This window comes from Podarcis melisellensis (assembly GCF_964234715.1).
Source record: "Podarcis melisellensis genome assembly, chromosome: 12".
In the NCBI taxonomy this organism is placed as follows: domain Eukaryota; kingdom Metazoa; phylum Chordata; class Lepidosauria; order Squamata; family Lacertidae; genus Podarcis; species Podarcis melisellensis.
Genome location: NC_138544.1, coordinates 28,833,124 through 28,860,435, shown reverse-complemented (window position 1 = coordinate 28,860,435; position 27,312 = coordinate 28,833,124). Strand labels below are relative to the sequence as shown.

The 27,312-nt window shown below is 42.0% G+C and overlaps 1 long non-coding RNA gene across 1 annotated transcript in view; it reads left to right on the top strand.

Annotated features, from left to right (window-relative positions):
- Positions 1 to 27,312, top strand: part of LOC309353900 — a 233,895-nt gene that overhangs the window by 58,825 nt on the left and 147,758 nt on the right. The window lies entirely within an intron of this gene.

The window sequence follows — 27,312 nt, the reverse complement described above, 5'->3', positions numbered from 1 at the left end:
TAGTGCTGGCATAAATATGTTCCCTGCCATTTCCAGAACCACAGTCTGGTCACCCAAGGAACTCTAGGCACATAGAAACACTTCTAGCGGGGTTAGTAATGTATGATGCAGCCCCTGTTATGAACCAAAATCTTCCCAGAACACTTTTTCAAAGCACTAGTTGGAGTATGAGAACAATGTCAAGAATTGAAGAGATCATTAGGCACATGAGCGTTGTGCTTCCTTTGACTTCAGGGTAGGTAAACATCTAGAAAATGAACCATTATATGGAACCAGAAAAGTCATGCCTCTTGCATCATTACCCCCAGGCATATTATCGTATTAATTCCTTCAGAAGAGCTGCTGTCAAGCAGTTGGCTCCACTGCACAAATGGCACGAGCTATGAAAGGCACATGAAATCAAGCCTAACATAGCATTTAAGGGAAACAGGCTGTCCACAGAATCGACTTTGAGGCTTGTGGTGATGATTGAGAAGTACATGCAATTTTGAGGACCCCTGACTAGTGAGACAGAAAGGGTTTTCTCCTCCGGACAAATAAATTCCACTCGTGTTATTAACATTATTAATTCACTCTGGCGCATCATGCGTGCCAAATGTGTTGATCAATCTTGTTTCTTCGGCAGTTCAATTGTAAACAGTAATAACTGCCAGGTTTGAAATGCTAAAGGAAAGCAGTTGTTATGAGACTAGAAAATAGAAGCAACCCATATTATCAGACCACCAAAAATGCTACAAAGTTTGGCACAATTCTAAAAGTCTTTGTTCTACCAAACCCAAGTCCAGACCACACACACACACGGCTTCAATTAAAGCATATTTCATTCTCCAGTAAAGCAAGGATGATTTAAATAATCCACAAAAGAATAATCCTGAATCATACTTGGAAGGGCAAATTAGGAAAGCTTTGGGGTAACACCCAAATTAATGACTGATCAAACAAGTGGCAAAGCCTCATTTTAGAAACCCCTCCAGGTTTATCACCTTTGTGTGTACATTGTTTATTATGACTAGAATGCAAGGAATATTCTAATGCAATAATAATAATAATAATAATAATAATAATAATAATAATAATAATAATTTTTATTTATACCACACCCTACCCAGCCAAGGCCGGGCTCAGAGTGGCTTACAAGCAATAATAAAAACAAGTTGAATGATTACAACTTAAAAACAAAATTAAAATACAGCATTAAAATATTGAAACATTAAAATATTAAAATGTAGTCTCATTGCAGGAGGAGAAGGAAAAGAAAAAAGAAAGAGAGGAAGGGAATCAAATTGGCTCCAAGCCAAAGGCCAGGCGGAACAACTCTGTCTTACAGGCCCTGCAGAAAGAAATCAGATCCTGCAGGGCCCTGGTCTCATGAGACAGAGCGTTCCACCAGGCTGGAGCCAGTGTTGAAAAGTCCCTGGCTCTGGTTGAAGCCAATCTAACTTCCTTAGGGCCCGGGACCTCTAGGGTGTTGCTATTTACAGACCTTGAGGCTCTCCGTGGGATATACCGGGGGAGGCGGTCCCGTAGGTATGAGGGTCCTAGGCCGTGAAGGGCTTTAAAGGTCAAAAGCAGCACCTGAAATCTGACCCTGTACTCCACCGGGAGCCAGTGCAGTTTGAAAAGCACTGGGTGAATATGCTCCCATGGCAGAGACCCCATGAGGAGCCTCGCTGCAGCATTCTGCACCCGCTGGAGTTTCTGGGACAGCTTCAAGGGCAGCCCCGCGTAGAGCGAATTACAGTAGTCAAGCCTGGAGATGACCATCGCATGGATCACTGTGGCCAGGTCGGGGCAGGAAAGGTACATTACACTTGGAAAGCTTTGCTGTGCCACCTTAATCTGAAATTTCATGACCATATCTGAAACCAAAGCCTGCAATTCAGCCTTACATATTGTTTCCCTTCATCTCTTTATCCTTTTAACTTGTTTCTATTTATTTACTGAGGGCTCCTAATTCATCTCTTGGGCAGGCTGGTCTTGTTATACTGGCAGGTCTGACGCTGAGACTAACATGAGTATAGACTCGGCACTGTGGAAAAAAAGGCCAAAGGCCAGGCAGACCTGCCATTTATCCCAGCTCTGAGTGCGGGGCCAAGCACTGCCATTGGGCAGTGGGTCCCGTGCCCAGGTGAATGCCCTCCAAATTGGTGGCAGGGAGACAAACTGACCTGCCATTTATCGGCTCACAGGGAGGCCCGGGGCAGGGGTGGGGTGAGCTGTCCATGGGGATGCCGCAGCGATGAGTCAAGCCCCATGCTGCCGTTTTGGGCATCGCAGGGCCCCGAGCCACTGCGTCACTCCTCAGGGATGACACCCAGGGCGGCCCGCACCCCCCTTCCTATGCCTCTGATCCAGGGCCCACCTGCAAAACTGCCCACCCAAGAAGGGGCAAATGGACTTCTAGAAAAAGGTTCTCATAGAATGGCAAAGGCACCTGGAACTCACCAGAAAGGTTCCGGGACCCACCTGAGAGTTATCCGAACTAAGTTCCAGTGAGTTCCCCCTGGGGGAAAAAAAACCTGCATGAGTGTAACCTAGTCTATGTACACATTAGTGGCTTAAAATGTAGCAAGGTTGTTTATAGCTGCTGCATTTCAAGTCACAGCAGAACAACAATCATCTGCATTTTACTGTGAATTTCTCCTAATCTGCGTATTTTTGCCTGCAGTTTAACTACAAATTTTTGCAAGCAATTTTCTCCAGTATAATGGATTCTTTATGTCATTTTCAATAATGAATTGACTTGTTAGGATACTCCATTCCCCTCACGGAGGTACAATTCCTAGGGCACTTTCATTCCTAGGGTTCCCTCTTCCCAGGGAACTTTGGGAAACGGAGTTCTGTGAGGGCAGCAGGAGTTTCCTAACCACTCTCAGGGCCCTTAAAAACTACAGTTCCCAAGATTTTTTTTGGGGGGGGGGAAGTCATGGTTGTTCAAAATTATATGGTACTGCTTTAAATGCATTGTGTAGATGAGGGCCAAATTCTCTGAGAGACATCTGAGTCTTATCTCGCTCTGCTAGAGATGTTTATACATTTGAACATGGGAGACTTGGACACTGGACAAGGAACACGATAAATTTTGTTAATCAAACTGGGTATCAAGAGGAGGCCTGTCATCGTTGCTGCTTTCCCTTTAAGAAAAGCAAATGCAGAGCATCAGAAAGTCGTCCCCCCCCCCCAAGTCATTAAACATTCTCTGGCTTTTGTCAACAGCCGGGTAAACATCCAGAAAAAAAAGGGAATCTGAATCAAATAGTTTATTTAACATTCTTCTTCTCCAACTGCTGATTAGGATAAATAGTTTGGTTGGGTTTTTTTTTTAACTATCTGCTCCAACAATCACACACAAGGGGAAAGGGAGGGAAGCTTTCAGCTATCAGCTGAGTTTAGACTGGGCTTCAAAAGTTTTTAAACAAGGAAAGATTCTGGGCACTCTTTGATATTTTTGTCTATCCGCAGCACGTCGTGTTAGCACCATGTCATAGCAAAATGGGAACATTTTTTTAAGAAAAAAGAAAGAAAGATCATTAGACAGTGGACTGTCTATAGGCTGCAATTCCAGACACAATGCAACACTTGGAAAGAATCCAGAACAGAGAGCAATTTGAACAGCCTATATATACCGAAGTGGGGGTTTCATCTGGCAAAAAACCTTTATGTGCAAAACACCTGAGGAACTTCTGTATTCTATCAGACCAGTGAGGAATCTAATCCAGTAATCCTCGACAGGGGGTTAATTGCAGCCTCCCCAAGAATTCAGGGACAGCCTTGTCCAGAAGTCATGGGTATTGTGTGTACACACACACACACAGAGAGAGAGAGAGAGAGAGAGAGAGAGAGAGAGAGAGAGAGAGAGAGAGAGAGAGAGAGAGAGAGAGAGATGTGGCTTTTCCAGATGAACTGTTTAATAAGGACCCAGCTGCAGCTGGTTGCAGAAGGATCAGATAATGTCAGCTATTTAATAAGCATTCATCCTGATTTGTTTGTTGGGAGAATAGACAACGTTCCATCAAGAAAGTGTTAAACCACAGCATTCTGTTCATTTCCCCATCGCTTAACTTATCTCAAAAAACAAACCTTTAGGAAATGCATTTGTTTCACAAAAGCTCCATTTTAGTTTTAATTATGCAGCCTGGGTTGTGACTGAATTCCACCCGAAAATGCTGACAATCTGGAAGCACCCTCACACCCAACCTGGTGGAAAAAAAAGAAAGCGAAAGGTGTTAGTGTTAATTATTTCAGCACCCTCTTGGCATCTGTCAGTTTGCAAAAGGCGGGGGGAACCTTATCGAAAAACACCATAATGATTCATTACTTTAGCACAACCACAATCTATTATGCTACAGAGCGTGCCTATGCATGTTTACTTGAAAGTTAGTCTCAAATAACTCAACGAGTTTTACTCCTAAATTAGTGCACACAGGATTGCAGTCTTAGTACCAGATAAATCCAGCCTAGCTAATCAGGGATCAGAGTGAATAGGATTATATCACAATGTTATATAGTAGGGGTTGAGAACTGGATCTGACAACTGGATCCTATTTGTTGGCTTGGTTGTAACTAGCCTTGGGTTGCCCTGGGGCATGATAAAGGAACTAACAAATTCAGTAAATAGCAACAACAGCAACAGACAGATCATTATCTCCTCCACACCCTGTGGACCAGGTTTGGCAGGTGCGTGGGGCACCCACCTATCAATCTTCTCACCTCACAGGTTTTTGCCCACACAATTTGAAGCCAAAATGTGCAGACAAATTCACAGTCTGCACAGCATCAAAAATCAGCTGATCCTTAGGACCTGTGGAGAATCTTGCACCTGGCTTTGCAAGCTCCAGTAACTGGAGCTGAACAATCGAAATTGCAGAGGCCATCAATCAGCTGATTGACAGTGTCTGCAAGTGCCCTTTCCGCTGAGACAGGTCTTTGCCTGCCTTGCAGGACAGGTGTGCGTGGCTTGGCTGAAATGGCCTTGTAGGCCCAAAGGGGAGGCCTGGTGGGCCTGATTCAGCCATTGAACTGGAGGTTCCCCACCACAGCTATCTAGTATATAGACACAGTGGCTTGGCAATGTGGTGCAGAACTGAGGTCAACTAAATGCTGTGTAAAGGAACAAGTCAACATTTTCAGGAGTGGACAAAAAAGGGCCCCAAGGAGTCATGTGTGTGGTTTTTGTTTTTTGTTTTTTTGCACTGCTGAAAATGCCAGAGGGAAGCTTGTTTTTGCTGAGCCATGCTCATTACTCCAGCAGAAATCCATTTACTAAAGAGTTCTTAGGTTACTGCACTAAAATAATATATAGAGTACTTTCTCTATATTTATATAGAGTATTTTCTCTACATAGTGCCTGTAATTTTGAGGATTTAAGCAACACATTTGTACCCTGCCTTGATAACCCATCCTTCTTGTTAATTGACAGTCTGAATCGATAGGCTTTCTTTCCTCGATGGTACTGAAAATAGATGAAGCGCTTGCATTCTGGCCTCTGTATGCTCTTGAATCCCTGTGTGGTCTTGGACAAATTACTCAGTATCACTTGGCATGGATTTCCTTTCTATAAAAATGGAAGGATATTGACCTCGTTTAGTAAAGGGGTACAAGATGTTAAGCAGGTCTCAGTCCACAAGGACTTTCTCCCCATTGGTGTGTTCTGCACTACATTACATGTGGCATTAATGTTGTTTGGAAGTTGGAGATCGTTTCTTCATCCATGTGGAAACCACATTTGTCTACGCAACAAAGTTATTTTTAAGTGCAAATATGCCTATACAGTTTATGTGTGTGTGGAAGACAGAACATATGGAAAATAGGTGAACAACACATTCTGAAGTCACGTTACTACAAATTTGAGGGCCTTTATGTTTAATATTTTCTTGCCGACAGAACTGAAAATGTTGACGTGCGGAAAAGTCCCTGACTTGGGTTTTATTTAATGCTGGTGGTGTGCTCTGGAGTTAACCTTTCCCAAAGGTATGCAAAGATGGCTCCCTGTGTCCCCCACGTTGCATGGCTCTCTGGTGCATGCAGTGTTTCCACATGGAAACTCAATCCCACAGAGATTTTGTGATGACATGGAAACCTAGGGGCAAACAGCAATGCTATCAAGGCTGCAGGAAAGCTATTCCTCTGCAACAAGAGCAGAGAAAACAAGGCGAAGTCCTTTTTAATGAGTTTGTTCAATCATAATAGTGAGAGGCAAAAGAACGCAGCAAGTCTTAACAATGGCGTTGCTCCAAACTTGGGTCCTCCTCCCTCCATCCTAGCAACAGCATCTTCCCTTACGGTGGCCTGCACTCTTAACAAACACTGAGTTCTGGGAGAAGGGGGATCAGAAATACTGATCTGGCTGCCCTGCTGCAGCCCCCCCAACATTTCCCAACCCTTCTATCTATCACAACTGTTCATCTGTCTCTGAGTTGTGACTTTCCTCAAACCCCTCAAAGCCCTGCTGTAATTAAATGCTTCATCCCTCTTCTCTTGCAGCATCAGGAGAAGGGTGTGTGTGCGTGATCTCCACCATTCCTCTTCCTCCATCTCACCCTCTCGAGTCCAATCCCTGACAAATGTGCAGACAGGTTTCCTCTAGTCAGACTTCAACATGCCGCATGTGGGAGTTAGGGCTGAGGTGCTGCATAATGTCAGGGGCAGCAATATAGTCCTGATGCCCATCCTGCATGTGGAAGGGCTACAGCCACAAAGGGGGAAAAGGTGAGGGGGGAATGTCATATCACCGTATCCACTGACTCCAATTGGAGAGTTTTAATTCTGCCACATTGGGAGTGGGGCCAATTTCTGAGCAAGCGTTGGCGTCTGATTAAGTGCTGTTCCTTCCCAAATATACCCCATCCCACACCTCCCTTTAGAGTCGTTGTGTACCAGCATTATTACACCAGAGAAACTGCGTGGAAAAAATGTTATAGTGGGAAAATGGTACTTAAGTAGTAAAGCACATGGAGTGCATGCAAAAGATCCTGGATTCAGCCCCTGCGGTCTTCAGGAAGAGCTGGGGAAAACTCTTATCTGAGACCCTGGAGAGCTGCAGCCAGTCAGCATAGACAGTAATGAACTAGATTAGGGATAGGGGTGTTAAAAGGCAGAAATTTCCATTCTGACCTGTGTTCATCACAATCAGTGCTGTTTCCAGTCTGCTGCAATTAGGTTTCTGCCAACTGCTATGTTGCATGTAACATAAGTTATATAATTATTTACATAATTTACCTTAATTTAAATGCAAAGGAAATGCCAAAACAATGTAAAAAAAGTAATTAATTGCATATTGTTGACAAGCTTAAAAAAACAACAACGATGTAAATGAATATTGATTGTACGTGCTTCGCTGATTTCCATTCCTCACCACAGACGAACCAGCAAACTGCTGAAATTTCTGCTTCTTTTTCCGTTTTTGTTGGTGGTGCTCTCTAGAGTTCGGCTCCCATCACCCCAGACAATTGCCATGTGCTGGTTTAACAATGGGCACCATGCGTGTTCAATGTTTATTTTAATGAACTGAATAAAGTGAAAGATTATGAGTCAAGGAGGCATGGAAAGTGTTCAGAATATTTTTTTAAGCTGCTCTTTTCTCCATGTTGTTAAGAATTGTTTTATAGATTCTAAATGCCTTATTGATTTGTTTATCATATAATAGGACTTCTGCTATAATTGTGATGCTTAGCTTATTTTTTAGTTGCTGTTTTGTTAATAGTGTTTTATCGATTGTAATTGCTTTATTGATGATTTGTTAATTATTTTATATGATTCGTGCTGTATTTGTGATGCTAATGTTCTCAATTGATTGTAAGCTGCTATGAGATCCGATTGAATGAAAATCGGCACAGAAATACAATAAATCAAATCAACTATAGTAGCATGTAGTCTAGATACACCTTCAGCTAATCTGGCTTGGTATGAAGCAGCTCTCCATGTTCCTTTTGTGCTCCTCTGGTGCAAGGGAATTTTGGAGTGATCCCGTCCTCATCTAGTCGGCCTAATTCAAAGGAGTGGGTTGCCCCGAAAGAGATGCTATAATGAACCTAAATTCATATCGTAAGGCAGCTCCAGGTTGAGGCTATTGCCAAGCATTATAAAGAGGCTGGGATTCTTGTGCTAGGTTGAGTGAAATGCCATATGGGCTGCATTACTACTTAGGCAAAATGAGGGAAGTTTCACAGTGGAAATCTCGGGGTTATTTTAATTCAGTTTTTATCATTTAATTTCCTTTGTTTCTTCAATAGTTAAAGGCCCAAAGAGAAGAAATGATGATGTAGGTGTGAGTCTCCCATCATTCGAAGGTCTTTGACAGCAATCAGAGCTTGACACGGGGAGGCACAGCCCATGCAGACCTTGATTGAAGATCTGACACCAAGAAACACCTAAAAACATGTGTATGGGAAGCAGTTCCCTAGGGATACATGCAAAAAAGGGGGGGAAATGTGCCTGCAACATTCCTTCCTTTCGGTCCTACTTTTTAGCTCTGCATTTTGTTCGTATGTTCTGTTTTGGATTTCTCTTTTGTTCCCATAAACCCTCTTGCCAGCTCAAAGCTAAGAAGAAAGGCACTCATGTAACAAAGGCGCGGGGAAAGAGCTTTGCTTCGTTTTGGCCCATGAGAGTGTTTCCATTAATGGGGGACATATCTTACACCAACAACAAGAAGTAGTAGTAAGAAATCTCCAAACCCCAAATAACAAAAAATAGGAAATCTCCAAAAAAGCAAAAACAAACCCAAACTCCAAGAAATAGGAAACCCTAGAAGGTAAAACACAAAAATATTCATTGGGAATATTTTGAAATCTGTTAACAACAAATGACAAACCTCCTTGTAAGGAGATTTATATGGGAGGAGGCAGCAGGAACTGCTAAATGGGAGAGCCTTTTAGTTTGTGCACAGCCCTTTTGAATCTAAGAAATTGTCATTAGTAAGGTGTGGTGTTTCATTTTTATGATGTTGTGTGCCTTGCACATGACGAGAAAACAGTGATGATGACTGTAAACAACCGAATATTCGGAGCCCACACTACTAGATGTCTGCCAGCCTTCCACAACCTATTGGCCACCAGATGTTTAGGACTACAAATCACAACAACCCCTGCCATCATGCTAGCGATTGCTCACATGGTTCAGTGCTATAAACTACAATTGGTAGGGGCGGGGAGCATTTGCCCATTACAGATTGCGTATCTGATGCCAGTCCTAAAACATTTCCCATTTGCACAGCCTTGTCAATGTTAAATTTCAGCATTTCATTATACTGAGAAGAGGATGGAAATTCATGGGAGAAATGAACGGATGAGAGCAACCTTGGATCTTCATCACCCTCAAATGAAAGTAAGCAGTTGATCTAATTTTACCACTACTCAAGGCTTCGCTGTTGATTTCAGCTTTGGCTGGAAGTAAAACTTCATCCTTCGTGATGTATTGATCCCAGCAACACCCGTTGATTTTAATATGGCAATGCATTGCCCATGATCCATTGATGGGTTCTTAGAAACCTTTGGGACACCAGCAATTCAAGAAACAAATTTACTTTCCTCAAATTAAATCCCACACATTGTTTAGAGTCTCTTGTTATGAGCATAGTATTATTAATTTTTTAGGCTTGTATGCCCATTTCCTCTGAAATCTTCAAGAAAATTCATTTCTGGCTTCATATACTAACATTATTTTGTGTTTCCTTTAACTTTTATTTGCAAGTAAAAAAGAATGGCCTTTGGTTGGCTTAAGGAGGAGCTGGAAATATATATTTTTTCCAGTGCTAGAAAACAGCTAATGTTCTTGCCAGTGAGTTAAAGCCAGAGTATCCCTTTGTCACGACCACATTTATAACACGGATCAAAAACTATAAAAGGTAGCGCTGCATCCTGCTATTACGGAGAATTTAAATTTTCAGTGGCATTTTTAAACAATGTTTTCCCGGTGTCTCTTGTTAAATGCTGATTGTTGACTTTTCTTCCTTGTATGCCAAACACTTTCACTGAAACTCTAACAAGACTTTCATCTTAACAACGATTATTTCTTAATAGACTTTGATGCAGGCAGCGTTTGGAAATGGGTTTCCTTTTCAACGCTCTGTAACGACCCGTCATTAGTGAGCGGGATTCCGCAGAACTATTATGCACAAAGACATTTAAAGCATTTCCAGAGCGACATGCCACTTTTCCTAAAATTCAATTCATCTATTATATATTGCAGCAATGTTTCAGCCATATCCCGCTTTTAAATATCTCTGTTCTGATTGCTTCTCTCTCTCTGTGTGTGTGTTTGTGTGTCATACAGTAAAAGTCATAATGAATGAGATCATGCCTCTTTCTTTTTTTAAGTGGAGTGGATTTTGGAGAACTTTCCCCTCATCTTGGGCAATAAATCTGCCTTTGAAAAACCACAAAGCCCAAACATCTGACCATTTGACAAGAAGACCGTACGGTGACATCACTCATCACTTATTTCTTATTAGTGGATAGATTATACGATTCAGATTTGGCAACCAAGCATTGCCCATTTTCCCCACTTCTATTCATGCTATTTTTAGTCATTTTTCTACCCGTTTAGCTGGCTCCGACCTTCTATCTGTCTCGAAAGGATCCTCTCCTTGCTTGCACTCTTGGGTTGAGCACAGAGTGAGTAAATCGCTTTCAAAATTGCCCACTGCAGCCATCAAGCTTTTGCATTCCTCGTAAGTGTTTCTAAAGATTCCTCTGCAATTACATACCCAGATGTAGCTTTGGAACATGTTCACTTCTGGTGGTATTTTGAATCACAGCCGTATTGGCAGCAACTTGAGTCAAAGTAAAGACCTTGCAGGGTGATGCCATCCATTTTAAGAAGTTCAGCAATATTTTTATATCTTCATTCAGGTTTTATTTCAAATGCTAACTGGCTTTGCAACCTTCATTAAGAGAAGCTGGCATCCGTGCAGACATGCATTCATTTTTCCATTCTTCAATCCCTTCTGAAGTGAATTGGGCCAGTTGTGTAGTTTCCACTAGCTTATACTATTCGTATACTAGGCATGCCTTTCCATTTTAAGATTTTCTAACCTCGAGGACTTTGAGCTTGCCTTGTATTTTCTTCACATCATTCCCTTGCTGCCCATAACGTTTTCTCCCCCCGCTTTTTGTTCAAGAAGGTACTTTCGTTGGTGGGTTTCATAACATTTTTGATAGCATACTCTGAAGGCGGTTTTCCTGGGTTCTTTGACAGATGCAGCACAAAAGCTGTAAATGACTCCATTTAGCCTCATTCCTAATTAAATCCAATCAATTAAATCAGGGTTTCATGAACTTGGGTCTCCAGCTGTTTTGGGACTACAGTTCCCATCATCCCTGACCAGTGGTGCTGCTAGCTAAGGGTGATAGAAGTTGTAGTCCAACAACAGCTTGAGACCCAAGTTTGGGAAACCTTGCTTTAGATGTTTCTATCCTGCTCTAATCTGGGTTGGAAAGGTTGGTGGGGTGGTTTGGGGGTAGCAATGGGAAAGCAATGCCCAATCAATATCAACGAAACATATGATATCTCCACTAAGAAAACCCAAACAGACTGGAATCCCGAAAACTCTTTGGCTTCACTCCTAGACCTTGCAGTGCTGACCCAATAAGATTGTCAGTTTTGCTTCTTTGAACAACTGGTCCATCATGGCATATCGCAAACTATTTAAAAAACTATCCTCGGATTGAAAAGCAGTTTGCCTCAGCCCTCTTCTCAACTAGTGCTTAGAGATAGGCTACCTCTCAACTTGGGCTACCTCTGTCAGCTGTGCGTGGAGAAGCCAGGCCCTCTGACCAATAGGACTTTGCAGGACTGGGGCCTTCCTAAGTTTGTTCTGAAGAGGCAAGGTGTGGCCTCACAGGTGAGGCCGATTTGTAACTCACAGCACCTGGTGGCAAGAGCTGGGAAGGGATATAAGGTCAGCATTTCCTTTCGGCTCTTTGCCACAGCAACACACTTCCTGTCTTGGGCTTCTTGCTTCCTGATCCTTGAACCTTGGCTTGGTGCTTCCTGGCTTCTGGACCCCTGTTCCTGCTCCCACCCCGCCATCTTGCCCCTGGTCCTGACGTCCCCAGCCGGGACTTCAATTGCCCGTGAACTGGACTGTGACAACCTCTACCGTTAGACAGACTGAGGCTGTCCCCTCCATTAGCAGATGAATGAAGCAGTGGCAGGGGGTAGGAGGACTCCGCTGTGTGTGCCACAAAGCCTGCTTTGCTCCCCTTAGGCTTCCTTGCTACTCTCCAGTTCAGGGAAGGTCACCTTTCCATTATCAGTGTCAAAGCAAGATTCCATTATGATCAGGTTTTTGGGCAGTGGGACAGGCGGTGCTATCGTGTTCTTAAGCAGCAGATTGTTTTCAGATACCTATAGGATTGTAGAGTAGTTAGGCAATTTCGGACTCTGGACATAATGGCCTGCTCTCCTTTTTAAATTGCAAATACCTATTTCCAAAGGTGGTAAGCTAGCCCTAATGCACCTGCGAGCCCTCCTCTTCATTCTGCACACTTGAGCAGACTCTCCAAGTGTCCCTATTTTCCAGGGACAGTCCTGGATTTAGAGAAGCTGTCCTGGTTTCTGATTTGATCCCAGAATGTCCCGCTTTTCCTTAGGATATTTCTATTTTCATTAGAGAAATGTTGGAGTGTATGGATTAGGACATCCCTAGTTTCATTGGGGGGACGCGGGTAGTGCTGTAGTCTAAACCACTGAGCCTAGGGCTTGCCGATTGAAAGGTCGGTGGTTCGAATCCCTGCGACAGGGTGAGCTCCTGCCAACCTAGCAATTTGAAAGCGCATCAAAATGCAAGTAGATAAATAGGAACAACTCCAGCGGGAAGATAAACAGTGTTTCTGTGCACTGCTTTGGTTCGCCAGAAGCGGCTTAGTCATGCTGGCCACATGACCCGGAAAAACTGTCTTTGGACAAACGCCAGCTTCCTCGGCCAGTAAAGCGAGATGAGCGCTGCAACCCCAGAGTCGTTCATGACTGGGCTTAACTGTCAGGGTTCCTTTATCTTAGTTTCACAGGAGAAATTTTGGAGGGGACACTGGAGCCCTGAATTTCTGCTCACAAAGCCATGCCTTGACATCACCGTTTGCCAGACCTGCTTTCATAACTAGTAGCCCATAAAGGACAAAGTGAATTGACCACTAATGTGCCTCATATCCTGCCGTATCCCAACTTCATTTCTTTTTTCTTTTTGCTATGCTCCGCAACTAGAAATCTTTACCCATGTGGATGAAATATTGCCTATTTCAAAGAGATGAGTTAAAGGGCATGTAAAAAAAGCTACGCACCAGAATTTGAATTACAGGTTCTGAGCCGTATTTCTTTTATCTGAGCCCATACAGCTTTTGGAAACAAGTTCCTCCCTGATTGGTAGTAGTCTATAAGATTTAGACTTTTATGCCATATTATTTTAGCAAATCCCGCTGAACTCATTCTGTTTTATATTCCTTCTTAGAGGAAACTATTATATGTAAACGGAATCTCTTAAGTTTATCATATCCAATATAAACACCCTCTTTATAAGACACACCTCATACCAGTATGCAATGTGGAGGCGATTCTAGCCCAAATGAGTTTAACTACTTCGTTGAAAATGCTAAACCAGACGGCAAAAACGATCGCACAAAAGAAAGAGCAAATGAGTAGGGAAAATGAACGTGTGGCGATATTGCATGAAACTGAAGAGACAAGGTTTAAAGGCTCTCTCTCTCTCTCTCTCTCTCTCTCTCTCTCTCTCTCTCTCTCTCTCTCTCTCTCTCTGAATGCTTTTGGCTTTTAAATGAAATATTCAGGGACATTTTCTCTCTTTCCCAGAGAGCATAGAAGTAAAGGAGGTGGGTTGGGGCTGTGCTAAACACTGCAGATTGTTGCAGAATCCAAACCTGTTTTCATTTATTAAACATTATTACATAATGGAAGTGGGATGCTGTAATTCAACCCAAATGGAGAACTTCAGAAAAATGGGTGGAAATGATTCAGGACATTAAAGAGAAGCTGTTTAAATTACAAATCTTTCTTATAATCAGGAGTGAAGTGGTTAATTTAAAGGATTTACTGAAAAATAGGCTGGCAAAACTGTTTCCAGGGATGTGGAGATATTTCTCTCCCCCCACCCCCCACCGTCCCTTTTAGTCAATAGGGGTTTAGAGAGTAGGCTTGGAAGGGAAGAAGGGCTCCAGTTCCAGGTTCCCCACATTCCCACGAGTTCCATTAAGGAAGGGGGAAGGGTTTCCTGTGGAGTCAGACATCTGCAGCATTCTGCAAACAGCAGGAACCAAAAAGACCTGGTAAAAGGAGAGCGAACCCAGGCTGACAATTTCTGTCTGGGCTGGAACGAGGCAAGGAGAGTGGCTGGCTTTTGATACACTAATAAATTAATAAATTAATAAACCATACGAGGTTTTCTTTCTTTCATCCATTTTCTGGCAAAGTGGCACCTCTCCACACCCCACACCCCCCGCCCACCAGCAACAAACGAAACCCCTCTTACAAATATAACGGAGTGTTAATTGTGGCAAAACAATAGCAGAGAAGTAACAGGCGTGAACACACCCAGACATCTCTTTCCTGGAAAGCACTGATGTTCAAAAAATAATAATGATAAAAACTGAACTGGGATTGTCATTAGCATCATCCAGGCTACCAAAAAACAAAAAAACAAAAAACCACCTCTGCAACACCATTTTTGGAAGATCTGTGGGTTTATTTATTTATTTAGTGAGGCTCCCTTACATTTGCCTCTTCAGAGCACTTTTGATCGGGGTTTTTATTTTTTTCTGTGTCGCTCAGTATGCCTGTTTTATTAAGGTTTTATTTTATGCTTATAAATTTGAGGCTAACACAGCTGCTATTTCCTCCACTAGCTTTGATGAGCGTTGCCGGTGGAAAAGGAGCAGAGAGTGACACTGGGTAAAAATAGCCAGGGGATTGTAACTTCCACCATCTGGAGAAAACAATGTGAGGAGAGAGAGAGAGAGAGAGAGACCATGAACAAATAGGTAGAGCAGCATACCAAAAGAAAGCCCACTTATTTTTTTTTTTAGTCAGAAGAGTCAAACGCAATAATGGAGAAGGAAAGAAGACCTCAAGATAAACAGTTCCAAACTCAGCCTTCAGTTGTCCTAATGCTGAGCCGATGAAGGATATATTAATGAAAAAAGGGCCTCATTATATATATTCTCCCCCACCCTCAAAAAAAACAAAAACAAAAAACACAATCCAAAAAGAAATCTCCTTTCAATTCTGTCTCCAAAACTTCCCATCACAAAGGTTTCAATAATATTTTATCATTGTTGCATATAATTCCGGGGATGCTTCTTAGAAGAATTAAGGAAATTCTACTCTACTTCAAAAAAAGCAAGCAAGCAAAATGAAATGCAGTAAGTAGAATAATATATATTAGGATTAATAGTGCAGAGTACTCTTTGTAGGTATGTGGAAGGAGGAATGTCACTATTGGTAATATTATTAAAGGAAAATTCATGAGTGTTTTTACTCATATTGGGGGTGGGCAAGTCTTCAGGGAAAGAGAAAGCTTTTCCTCAAGGCTGAAATGATTTCACAAGGTACTTTTGGCAGACATAAAAAGAAAGAAATGTGCTATGCAGTTCTCATGATGGAAACACTACATTTCACAGCCTCCCTGTGTCTCCCTTGTTCAGAGGATGGGAGGGGCGGGGAGAGTTGCCTGATATTTTTTAATAGTGTACATTCCTGAGCACTCCCATTTGTTGTCTGAATTCCTGTTTGTGACCTTCAGATTCCATATTTATGATGTCACCACCTGTTTTTCTCCCCTTTCCCTTGGCATTGCATTCGAAAATGAAAACAATACAAAAAAGGCTTCCCTCCCCACCCTGCTTTGCCCTTTTAACAAGTATGGCTTTGACAACCATGAAAGAGGTCCAACAAGTGACCACAGATAGCTAAAATGGAATAAATATCCTGTCTTTAGTTTACATGCACTGTTACGGCAAATTTATGTTATGTCAACATTTGGGCTTATGTACATGCTATCTGAGGGATTCGGGGGGCACTGTGGGTTAAACCACAGAGCCTAGGGCTTGCCAGTTGGCGGTTCGAATCCCGGCGACAGGGTGAGCTCCCGTTGCTCAGTCCCAGCTCCTGCCAACATAGCAGTCTGAAAACACGTCAAAGTGCAAGTAGATAAATAGGTACCGCTCTGGTGGGAAGGTAAACAGCGTTTCTGTGCACTGCTCTGGTTCACCAGAAGCGGCTTAGTCATGCTGGCCACATGACCCAGAAGCTGTACATCGGCTCCCTCGGCCAATAAAGCGAGATGAGCGCCGCAACCCCAGAGTCGTCCGCAACTGGACCTAATGGTCAGGGGTCCCTTTACCTTTACATGCTATCTGAAGGACTGTATTCTCCCATATGAGCCTGCCTGGAACCTGAGATCTTCTGGAGGCCCTTCTCTCAGTCATGCTTGGTGAGGACGCAGAAGCGGGCCTCCCAGACTTTGGACGTTGCTTCCTAGAGAAACTAGACTGGTTCCCTCCTTGTTGTCCTTCTGCCAACAGATGAAGACCAGGGCTTTTTTTCAGCTGGAACTCACCAGAACTGAGTTCTGGCAGCTCAGCGGTGAGTTCCAGCACCTCTCTGGTGCATTGTAGCACCTCTTTAGTATTGTGTTCCTTCCTTGGGTTTTTGTGGCTGGTGGCATAGCAGTTTCTCTAAAAAAGCTCATCCTTTTCCAGTGGGCGCTCCCCTAAAAAACAAGTTCCGGCACCTCTTTTTCTAGAAAAGGCTATTTTCCTGGTGAAGACTATTTTAATCCAGCAGGCTTTTGGGAACTGACTGTTTTTAAGGAAATGTCTTTTAATAGTGCTGTGCCGTTTTGATTATCTCCATTTTAATAGATTTCTTGTTACATTGTTTTCATTCTGATGCAGTTTAATTAGTTCTTAGCTATTATATATATTCTCAGCCATGTTTATATGTTTTAGCCATGTTTGTTTTAATTCTTTTGAGGCATCCGGAGTCCCAGTTCTAGGAAGAAGGCAGAACCCGGCATAAGAGCACTCTTCACTGCTGTGGTTTTCAGCAACTGGTATTTAGAGGCATTACCTTGTAGGAGGAAGATAATAATAATAATAATAATAATAATAATAATAATAATAATAATAATACAGACACAGCTTTTGGAGAGCATGAGCATAAGGCCTGCATGCAGCCCACGTGAGTTGATGTACCAAAATCCCACAATCCACCAGGTAGCACACAAAAGTCTAAATGCAACTGTGTGGCTCTCTAAATTACACCTGCATTCCAGGAACTATATATTCCCAAATGATCTCTGACTAAATCCAGAGCATAGTGTGAAGCCTGACATAAATAATAAATAGTAAACTCGAGCCTTCGAGGTGTTGGGAGTTCTTTAGTTTCAGTGGGCATTATAAGTGGTGCTCCTATAGATCAGCCTCAAAGTTCCTTTTTTCTTAAAGATTTATAAGCCAAATGTGCTCGCTTTCCTGAAGAACATCTAGAGCCCCAAAGCCACTGGAACTAGGCTGGCGTGCCTGAAAACCTGTCGGAGGTCTGTACAAAGAAACTGAATAGGGGAATGTTTCCTTTCTCTGTCCAATTTTTTTTAAAAAATGTTTTTCTCCTAAGGGATTTATGGACATAACACAGATTCCCAGTGCTGAAATCTAATGGCTGAAGTAATATCACTGTGATATAATAGAACATGTGTTTTTAAAAGCCCTCAACTCTTTGTTTTATTAATTTTACATTTTTAAGTGTTCAAAGGGACAATACAATCATTTCTAGCTTTAAAAACAACAACAGAAATGGTTTTGCAAAGTCTGTAACTGAAGTAATGAAACTGATGCTCCCCAACAGCCTATTATTATTATTATTATTATTATTATTATTATTATTATTACTATTATTAATAATAATATTTAAGTTTCATGGCCTAAAGGGCATTGTTAGGCATATTCCATACAGAGAACAAATATTGCCCTCATTGTTGATTCTTGTATTATTTTTAAAACCTGTTTTGGTTAGGTTAAGCTAACTTTACTAACGTATGGGATTGTGGGTCTGCAGAAGTGGAGCTGCTGGAAATTGGAGAAGACAATAGGTTGGCCTCATGGAGAGAGCTCATAATTAAAGTTCTGCATTCAAATCAATCTGACCTGGAAGTTCTTGACCAAGGCTGGATTGGGTCCATTTTTAATCAACGTTCATATTTCCCACTGCTGTTTAAGTCTTTGAAAGAGGAACTGCCTGAGCTCAAATCCCAACACCTGCGGAACTCTGCCCCACCAGTCTCAGTCTGACCTTAGCCAGCCTCCGCCTGCCTGCCTTCTGACAAACAAGCACAGTGGGTGCCACTGCTATCAGCTTCCTCCTCCTTAACCTCAGTGTCGCCCTTTGTGGAACTCAGCTGGGAGGAGGATGGGGACAAAACTAGAATTAGTTGGCTCTGTCAGTCATTGGCTCTGGCTCTACCAAGGTTGCCCTCCCTTCTTGCTCTGCCACTCTCAATGGGCACCAGCCGCCACCACCTGCCACTGGGTCCGTGGCCACCTTAACACACCCTCTGAAGCAAAATCACAGGGGAGACATTCTAAAAGCAGCAGCAGTTTCATTTTCTGTGGCTGGCTCTTCAACAGAATGGCCTCCGTTGTGATTACATGGGGGAAAGGATGTCCACCATGGTGTTACAACATTATGAGATTATGGAGGGAAATGTTCAGCTGAACAACAGCTGGGGTTGGAAAGAAGCAGTTAAAAGCCCACAGAGGAAGAGTGGAACTGAAGAATAATGTTGAAACATATAAGACATTTTAGCATCTGTGCTATACTTCCTAGGCCATAAAAAACGTCTTCTGTATAACGTAGGAAGTTCTTTGATGCAATCTGGTTACAAAGAGTTGCTTAAAAAAAATAATCCATAGTAACATCATCCTATCAGTCAAAGCAAACAAAGGAATTGATTCCAGGGTGTACAAGCTGATACAATTTGTCCTGTTCTTTATTTTTGGAAGTTTTGAGGCACGAAGGGCTGTTTTCATTCCACCACATTGCAAGGTTTCCTTTCATCTCCCTACACCTTCTTTTCTGCCCACTTTTCCACTAATGAAGGGAGGAGAGCTCAGTGGAAGATTCCATGTAGAAGGCCCCAGGCTCAGTCCCTGGAAAGTGCAGTTAAAAGGAGCAGGTAGAAGATATTCTTGAAAGGAGGGAACTCTGTCAGAGACCTGAAGAACTTCTGTCAGCCAAAGTGGGTTGGGCAAGTGTTGAAGATGTGCAGATTAAGATAAAGCAGATTCCACCTAGTTCTCAGTTTCTCAGGCACTGTGCTGGTCAGTCTGGTGGGTTTTTATTCTTCTGTTTCTAACCTCTGGCCCGGATCCAAAGAACTGCGAAGCTAGTTCTGTGACTCCAAGGAGGCTTTAGGCTTGTTTTGCTCAAAGTCATCAGCCATCCACATTGCATGGCAAACTTGACATAGCAAACTGTTTATAATATGGCACGGGAGTCAGCTGTTGACAGATAAAAAGCAAAGGCTCCACTGAGCTAGCACAATCCTTTATGTGAGTAGAAGGAGTTCTTTGGGTCCCAGGATCTATCTTTACCGAAATTGTTTTGGCCTTGCTTTGTCCTCTGTTCCTTACTCATTTTGGGTTTATGAAATAGATTCCTTTTCTCTTTCCTCAGAAATAATCTGCAGCAAATAATGACCCACCATCACAACAAACTCTGTGTCTGTTTGTGTGTACAGTAAGGATTAGCCCACAGTTTTTGCTGTAAACATGACAGATAATTAACATGGCAAGAGGATCTGTGCAAAAGCCCTATTTCAACGGCCTCTAACTTTTTCAGACAGTTTTGACTCACACACTCTGTATAAACCAGCATTGCATTCCCATGTGAACTGTAAACTGGCTGGAATGCAATTTGTGACACATTAAAGTGACATAATTTATCATGTAACCTTGAGGAAGCACACTATCCTGTTTTCTTTATCTGGGCCACAGATGTCTTGGCCTACCATCTCACTAGAAAAACCACCAGTTAGGACCATTGGCCTTCTTTGATTAATGCATCATGAACAGCCAGTTCATTAGCTTCTTTTATAACTTTTTTTTAAAAATAGAATTGCATTGATTTGTACCACGGAGTCAATGTTTCAGTGAGACTTCCTATTCACAATGAACATCAAGGGAATAATAGATGTTGGACACAAAATTCACTATTGAGGAAGCAATAAATTAAAGAGATGGGGTGGAAAGCTGCTGGCTCTCACAGAATGGTGCTTCTTTGTTACTTTAACAATCTGTTGCCTTCTGAAGCTAACCTTTTGCTTCTTAAAGAGCCCATCCAAAGAGAATAATACAATCACAAGGATGGAGGAGGCCCCCATCGTTCAGCCTGGACACTGAGGTCCACCTCTGAGGGTCTTCTGCCGGTTCCCTCACTGTGGGAGGTGAAGTTACAAGGAACCAGGCAGAGGGCCTTCTTGGCAGTAGTGCCCTCACTGTGGAACACCCTCCCATCAGATGTCAAGGAGATAAAGAACTACACAGCTTTTAGAAGACATCTGAAGGAAGCCCTGTATCGGGAAGTTTTTAATATTTGACATTTTATTATTTTTTATATTTTGCTGGAAGCTGCCCAAAGTGACTGGGAAAACCCAGCCAGATGGGTGAGGTATAAATAATAAAATTACTACTATTATTATTATTATTCGTCCAATTTCTTGCTAGATACAGGGATTCCAGAGGTGGAGTGCCTGCTGTCCAGTGACTGCTTAAAGACTTCAGTTGTTGATCTGCCCATACCCCTAAGACATTCCTACTAATATTAAAGTGAAACACATACCATCCAATAATTTAAGGCTATCAAATAGCTCAAAAAAAGCCATCCCTCATGCACACTTCAATGGGAATGATTTAATGTAGCACCATTCATGTGGGGACTTTTGGCCTATATTTGGTAGCTGAAATGGAATGGTAGCTAACTCACTATTTGAAGCATAGCTCATTTTGGGGTAAATAAGGGAGGGGGAAAGGGGGGTGGAGCTGGTCATTTTGCTATAATGTAAATCTACCCCACTAAAAATGCTGCAACTTTTGTCCACTCCCAAGTCAACAATATTCTCCCCACTACCACCTTTGATGGGGATGATCCTGCAAACGGGTGTGTATGTGATTCCACCCAGCCCTAGTTTCGATTTCTTATATCTTGTGTGTATCAACCACTTTGACAGAGCCATCCTATATGGTCTACTCAAATGAAAGTCCCATGGAACTCAATGGGACTTGCTCCCAGGTAAGTGGGTGTAGAAGTGATACGCCTGATCAACACTCAACAGATCTCTTCCTGTATGAGAAATTGTGCGATGTGTGCTTTGATTTTGACGTTCCACAAATCTATGAGCATGAACTCTACTTTAAAATGAATTAATTCTGTCTTATTACAGATGTTAGTTGAAAAGTTCTCCAGACGCGTCAGTAACAGCAAGGCTCAGCATGTATTATTTTTATGTCCCTTAGTACCGGTTGGAACGCATGGGCAGTTGGCCCAGCAGATGATGATGCTTATTTTTAAACCAATCTTGATAAACAAACCCTTCCATTTTTCATCCTTCCATTTCTCTTGTTTGCTATAATTAATCCTCTGAGAAGTTACAAATTAAACAGCACTTACTCAACCAAACTGGAAACTTCTTATAACGGTTCCTTTTACAGAGAACAGACCAAATATAAAGTCACATTTTTTATTATATATCTATTGAATATGGAAATACTCCTAGTGATGAAAGTTATACTTAGTAAATGTTGGAATGCGTACTTCATATTTTAAGTGTTTATAAAAAAACACTAACCATGCCAGTAAACTTTGATATGATGATGTTTAATGGGCCCTGGAGCCATCTCAGATCCAACAGTCTGAATCCAAACATTAAACTTACATCAGAACTGGAAGTTGAATAATGCTGAGCATGAAAGACACACAGTTTGGTTTGTACTAGTGCAAAGAGCATTTAGCTTATGGAGAAGATTGAGAATTTGGGCCAGATAATGCTCCAGCCGGGATTAGGGAAGGACAGGCCATTCAAGTCCCAGTTTGTGTCAGTTTCACACGTATTCATTCATAAATCTTTTCTGTCCCATTTCCACATCTCTCTGTGAATTCTTAAAAAAAAAAAACAACCACAACCAGAATCCTCCCAAACAGGCATTTTTGGTAAGCATTTGATTCTAAATCACTTGGCTAGAGCATAGTGCAGATAACACCAAGGTTGTAGGTTTGATCCCCATATGGGGCAGCTGCAGATTCATTCCTGCATTGCAGGGGTTGGACTAGATGTTTCTCAGGGTTCCTTCCAACTCTACAATTCTATGATTCTATATAAAGAAATACCCATTTTAACCTCAAACGTGCATTTTTATAAGTCCCTTACCCTGCTTTTTCTGCCTTGAACTGTATTGCAAAATGGATAAGTGTGAAAACCAAAGGGATAATAGTGTCCCCCAAAAGTACAAATTAGGTCAGTTTGGTGTTGTTGTTTTTTTAAAAAAGGTAGACCTAACAAATTCTTCAGACATTGCTAGTTGGAGTTAACTATGAAAAATCACTACAGTTAACATCAGTGTATTGTCAACGTTTTCATGTGATCTGAGATGGCTGCAATGGAAGATAAACAGTTATTTTCTCATCTGAAATTAGACCCAACCAGTATTGCTCTTTGGAAAGTGCAAATTGGATACGTTTGCCTTCAAATGTGAACCTTCCCTCCCCTAAGCAAGTTTCATGGTTCCTTGAGTGAAATCTTAACCTGGGTGTGTGTGTGTGTGTGTGTGTGTCTCCATTGTTGGGTTATCCTGATCTAAAAATAAAATATATTCATAATGACTTCTTTTTAAATCTAAAATTAGAAAATCACTTCAAACCACTCCCCCGCCCCCCAATTATTATGCCTATGTAGTGCTATTGTCTTGGTTTACTCATAAAGGGTCTGTACTGTAAATACGGTCCTTGAAGCAGCTGCATCGCATTTGCACTGAAAGAAAACATGCTGAATTGTTTAGACAGAGCCATAATATAGTGGCAATTTCTTTCCCCCTTACTTCTGAATTAACAGTTTGAAATACTGTGCCTGAAGCCCCATAAAGCTCGGTATGCCTTGGGGAAAGCACTCCAACCTTAATTTAGGCCAGGCTCCTTTCCACTTTGAAGGAACCAAATGAGGGTTTAACAATTCCAGGAGCCCTTAAGCAGTTGCGGACTGAAGACTTCAAAAGCAATCGAGAAGGTATTGTTGGTGTGAAACACTCCAGAGAGGCCAGTTATACTACAAACGTCAGTGCCTCCCAGCACACATCTAGGACAATCAGTTTGGTTCCCCACTGTCAGCACTGCATGCAAGTTTCAGATCTCACTGGTCCATATTAAATGTATGAATGCACTGCATATTTTCCCATTTCAGTTTTCAGGCCAAAAGCAGCAATGCTCCTGAACACTTTATGAGAATCTTCACCATTTATTGACCCTATTCATTCCAGTGGTACACTTAGCTTTCATGTCATTCTGCCACTGCCCCCTATGAACTGCTTCTTTCTCCTTCCTAGATTTTAACATAGGTGATCCTGGACAATCAGGGATCACCGAAGGAACAGTGTGATGTCACTGTACCATGCAGATTTGGCTACAAAAGCTGTTTTCACAGAACAGTTTATTCCATTTTCACCACTTTTTCCTGTTACGTTCCGCATTAAATTTGAGCTTTCACACAATGTCAAAGCCATCTCTGGGTCTAAGTAAACATAAATTTCTCTCTGGGATATTGTGTAAGTTTTGTGCTCATTACTATGTTATTTGCTTCCAGGAAAAAAAAACAACCTTTTTCAAATAATAAGGAAAGGAGTGCCTATTTTTTGACAGCGAGTGATATGCAAATACTTTGAAAGCATGTTGCAGCTGTCTGGTTTATGGCTATATGTAGTCAAGAGCAACTATATTATTCTTTTATATCCTAAGCCAAAGCATAGTGTGTTAAGCATGAGTAAAAACACTGTGGTTGCAATATGAAACACTTTAAAACAGTGTGCAGTGGTCACATGGGGACACTCTACCAACCATTATTCCAGAAAAAAGAATGTTTTTTTCCATTTCAGTGATCAGGATCTCATTGGTTGCCTCCTAGACTAGACCTACAGGAAATGTTACTTTCACATACTCAAAGCTCCATCCCTTATTTCAAGTTTGACTGAAATTGAAATAAATGTAACTTTGAGAAAGGTACCAACAAGTAAACAACAATTTCTCTTCTATGAGAGGATCAAAAGTTCAGAACTAATACAACTGAAGCATGCTCGTGCATATTCAATTTCTCTCAAAAGAGCCACAACTTCTGGTTCTGAAGTTCACTATGTTAAATCATGTGAAATTTGACATCAACATTTGAGACAGTGTCAAACACTGCTGTCCAGAACAAATATTAATGGATATCTCTGGTCAAATGCTGTCACTTCTCAAATATCATGAAATGCCAAAAGTTAATAAATAATAATAATAATCCAATATTGAGACAGATATTGGAGTTATAAAATGGCATCGGATATAAGATATTGTCAGGTGTCAAATGTTGTGATCATATGAATAATGTTCTCCAAAGAAAATATTTGGTTCCTCAAGAAAATGTTCAGCAAATACTTTGCATGAAATTTCTAACTGCAGAATTATTTTTGGTCCAGAGAACATCCATGTTGCAGCCCTGTTTAGGGAAGTTGTTATTGACTGATGTTTTAATGTATTTTTAATCTTTTGTTGGAAGCCACCCAGAATGGCTGGGGAAACCCAGCCAGATGGGCGGGGTAGAAATAATAAATTATTTATTACAGTGGTACCTCGGGTTACAAACACTTTGGGTTACAGACTCTGCTAGCCCGGAAGTAGTACCTCGGGTTAAGAACTTTACCTCATGATGAGAACAGAAATTGTGCGGCAGCAGCGCAGCAGCAGTGGGAGACCCCATTAGCTAAAGTGGTACCTCAGGTTAAGAATGGACCTCTAGAACAAATTAAGTTCTATCCCCTGTGCTGGTGTAAAAAACTATTTGGAAACTGAGGAGGTAGAAGATATTCATTTACCTCCCTTACTTTGATTGTATTTCTTTCTCATTTGAGAGATATATCAGAACGTCAAAAAAAGGATCCCGGGAACGGATTACTTTATATTACTTTCGATTTTTAAAAGAACTGCGCAATGACCACAGTGTTCCTCAGTGCTCTCTTGGGATATTTCACCCCAGTTCTGAGGAAAGACCCTACCTTATTGTGAACTAGGATCCTTCTTCAGAGTGAGGCAGTGTGGATGAAATGGCCACCCAGAGTGTTTCAAGGAGCGCTCATGCTGCTGTCTCTACCAGGGTCTAGTGAAGCCAGCAGGTTGGTGCAACATGGGGCAAAGGAAGTGGAAGAGAAGTGGTTGCAGGGAGTAGCAGCATCTCTTGGTCTGCCTCAGGTACCAGGATGTTTTGAGCCGGCCCTGCTGGCGAGCATCTCTACACTGAAACCAAACAAACCAGTCTGGGCCCACCCTCCACAGCCCTTCAGAAATAATCAAAATGGCCTCCCAAATTTGCCCTCTGAAGAATGGGGTGGTGAGTTTTCATTCTGCCCCCAACACACACAGAAAGGAATGCCTCTGTGGACACAGCCTCCTGCTGCGAAGAGCTGTCGTCTGGATGGTTCTCCAATCTCTTCACAGCAGGCCGGCTGCCTTTCTTCTGACAGCAGATACACTTGTGGGAAAGCTGAGCAGCTGCCTGTTGCCTTCATGTGCAATTTTGGCCAATTGGCTCCATATAACCTTTAAAAGAAAACACCGAAGGGCAGAATAATAATAAATGTTTGCTTCAACAGCTCCACCTATGATTGTGTGCTTTGGTGTTTGGCTTTTCTCTCCTTCAAAAAGAGGTGGATATCGGATCTGAGCAATCCCATAAAAATGTTTGGTTTGGCTTCCTTGCCATTTTCCACAGGTCTGAAGTTAAGAAAAGTAACAAAGATTCTTGTTAAGTTTCCACAATGCTACTGACTCACCCACCACGGTACATTCTAGGTATGAAGTATGCACCGCACAACAAACTTGAGAAGTGTTGCTATTGCCAACTGAGGGTCTTCTGGGGCCTGGAAGGCCATCTTTTGTTAGTTATGTCAACTTACGTAACCCGCCTAAGCAATCCTAGTTCTCACTGTGCGCAGCCAAGCGATGTATTTAATTAGCAACCACTATTTGTCGTTAATTATTACAAATGCATGTTTAATATTCAATCTTAATTAAAATAAGCTGCTTCATGTGTTCAAAATCTTTACCACAATAATGAGAAGAGGCAGACCACACTGATGACTTATGTGAATTGCTTCTCAAATAGCCTATTTTCTTGGGGCTGAGTTCCATCGGTGAAGTGGGACTTACTGCAAAGTAGACATGTACAGGATTGTGCTGCTGTTTCATTTTAAAAGAACCCTGCATCTGAAACAAGCCACATGCATGTTGGGAAAGATCTTCTATCATTATAGTCATCCGTATTAATCAAGACAAATGATTTTAAACAACAGTATGATATGATTCGATTGGCTTGCCAAATTCCAGAATGTATGTATTGTCAGCAACTGTTGTGTGATGAACCCTGTTTATTATGTTATTATAACCCTCTTGGAACTTTGTGAATTTCATTTCTCTCTGACCTTACTGTTTATAATTCCATCTAACCACCTCAAATTATGTATAAATTTACATGTAAACTAATGTAACACTTCATGCATAAGATGAAGTGGACTGTACTCTTCAGAAGCTTACAATGCAATATATTTGACAGTCCTTAAGGTACCACAAGAGGGACACGGGTGGCACTGTGGGTTAAACCACAGAGCCTAGGACTTGCTGATCAGAAGGTCGGTAGTTCGAATCCCCGCAATGCGGTGAGCTCCCATTGCTCGGTCCCTGCTCCTGCCAACCTAGCAGTTCGAAAGCACGTCAAAGTGCAAGTAGATAAATAGGAACCGCTCCAGCGGGAAGGTAAACAGCTTTTCCGTGCGCTGTTCTGGTTTGCCAGAAGTAGCTTAGTCATGCTGGCCACATGACCCGGAAGCTGTCTGTGGACAAACGCCGGCTCCCTCGGCCCATAGAGCGAGATGAGCGCTGCAACCCCAGAGTCGGTCACGGCTGGACCTAATGGTCAGGGGTACCTTTACCTTTACCTTTAAGGTACCACAAGACTCTTTTTGTTAGTTTTGCTGAAACCGACAAACCCAGGAAATACATATTTTAGGCACA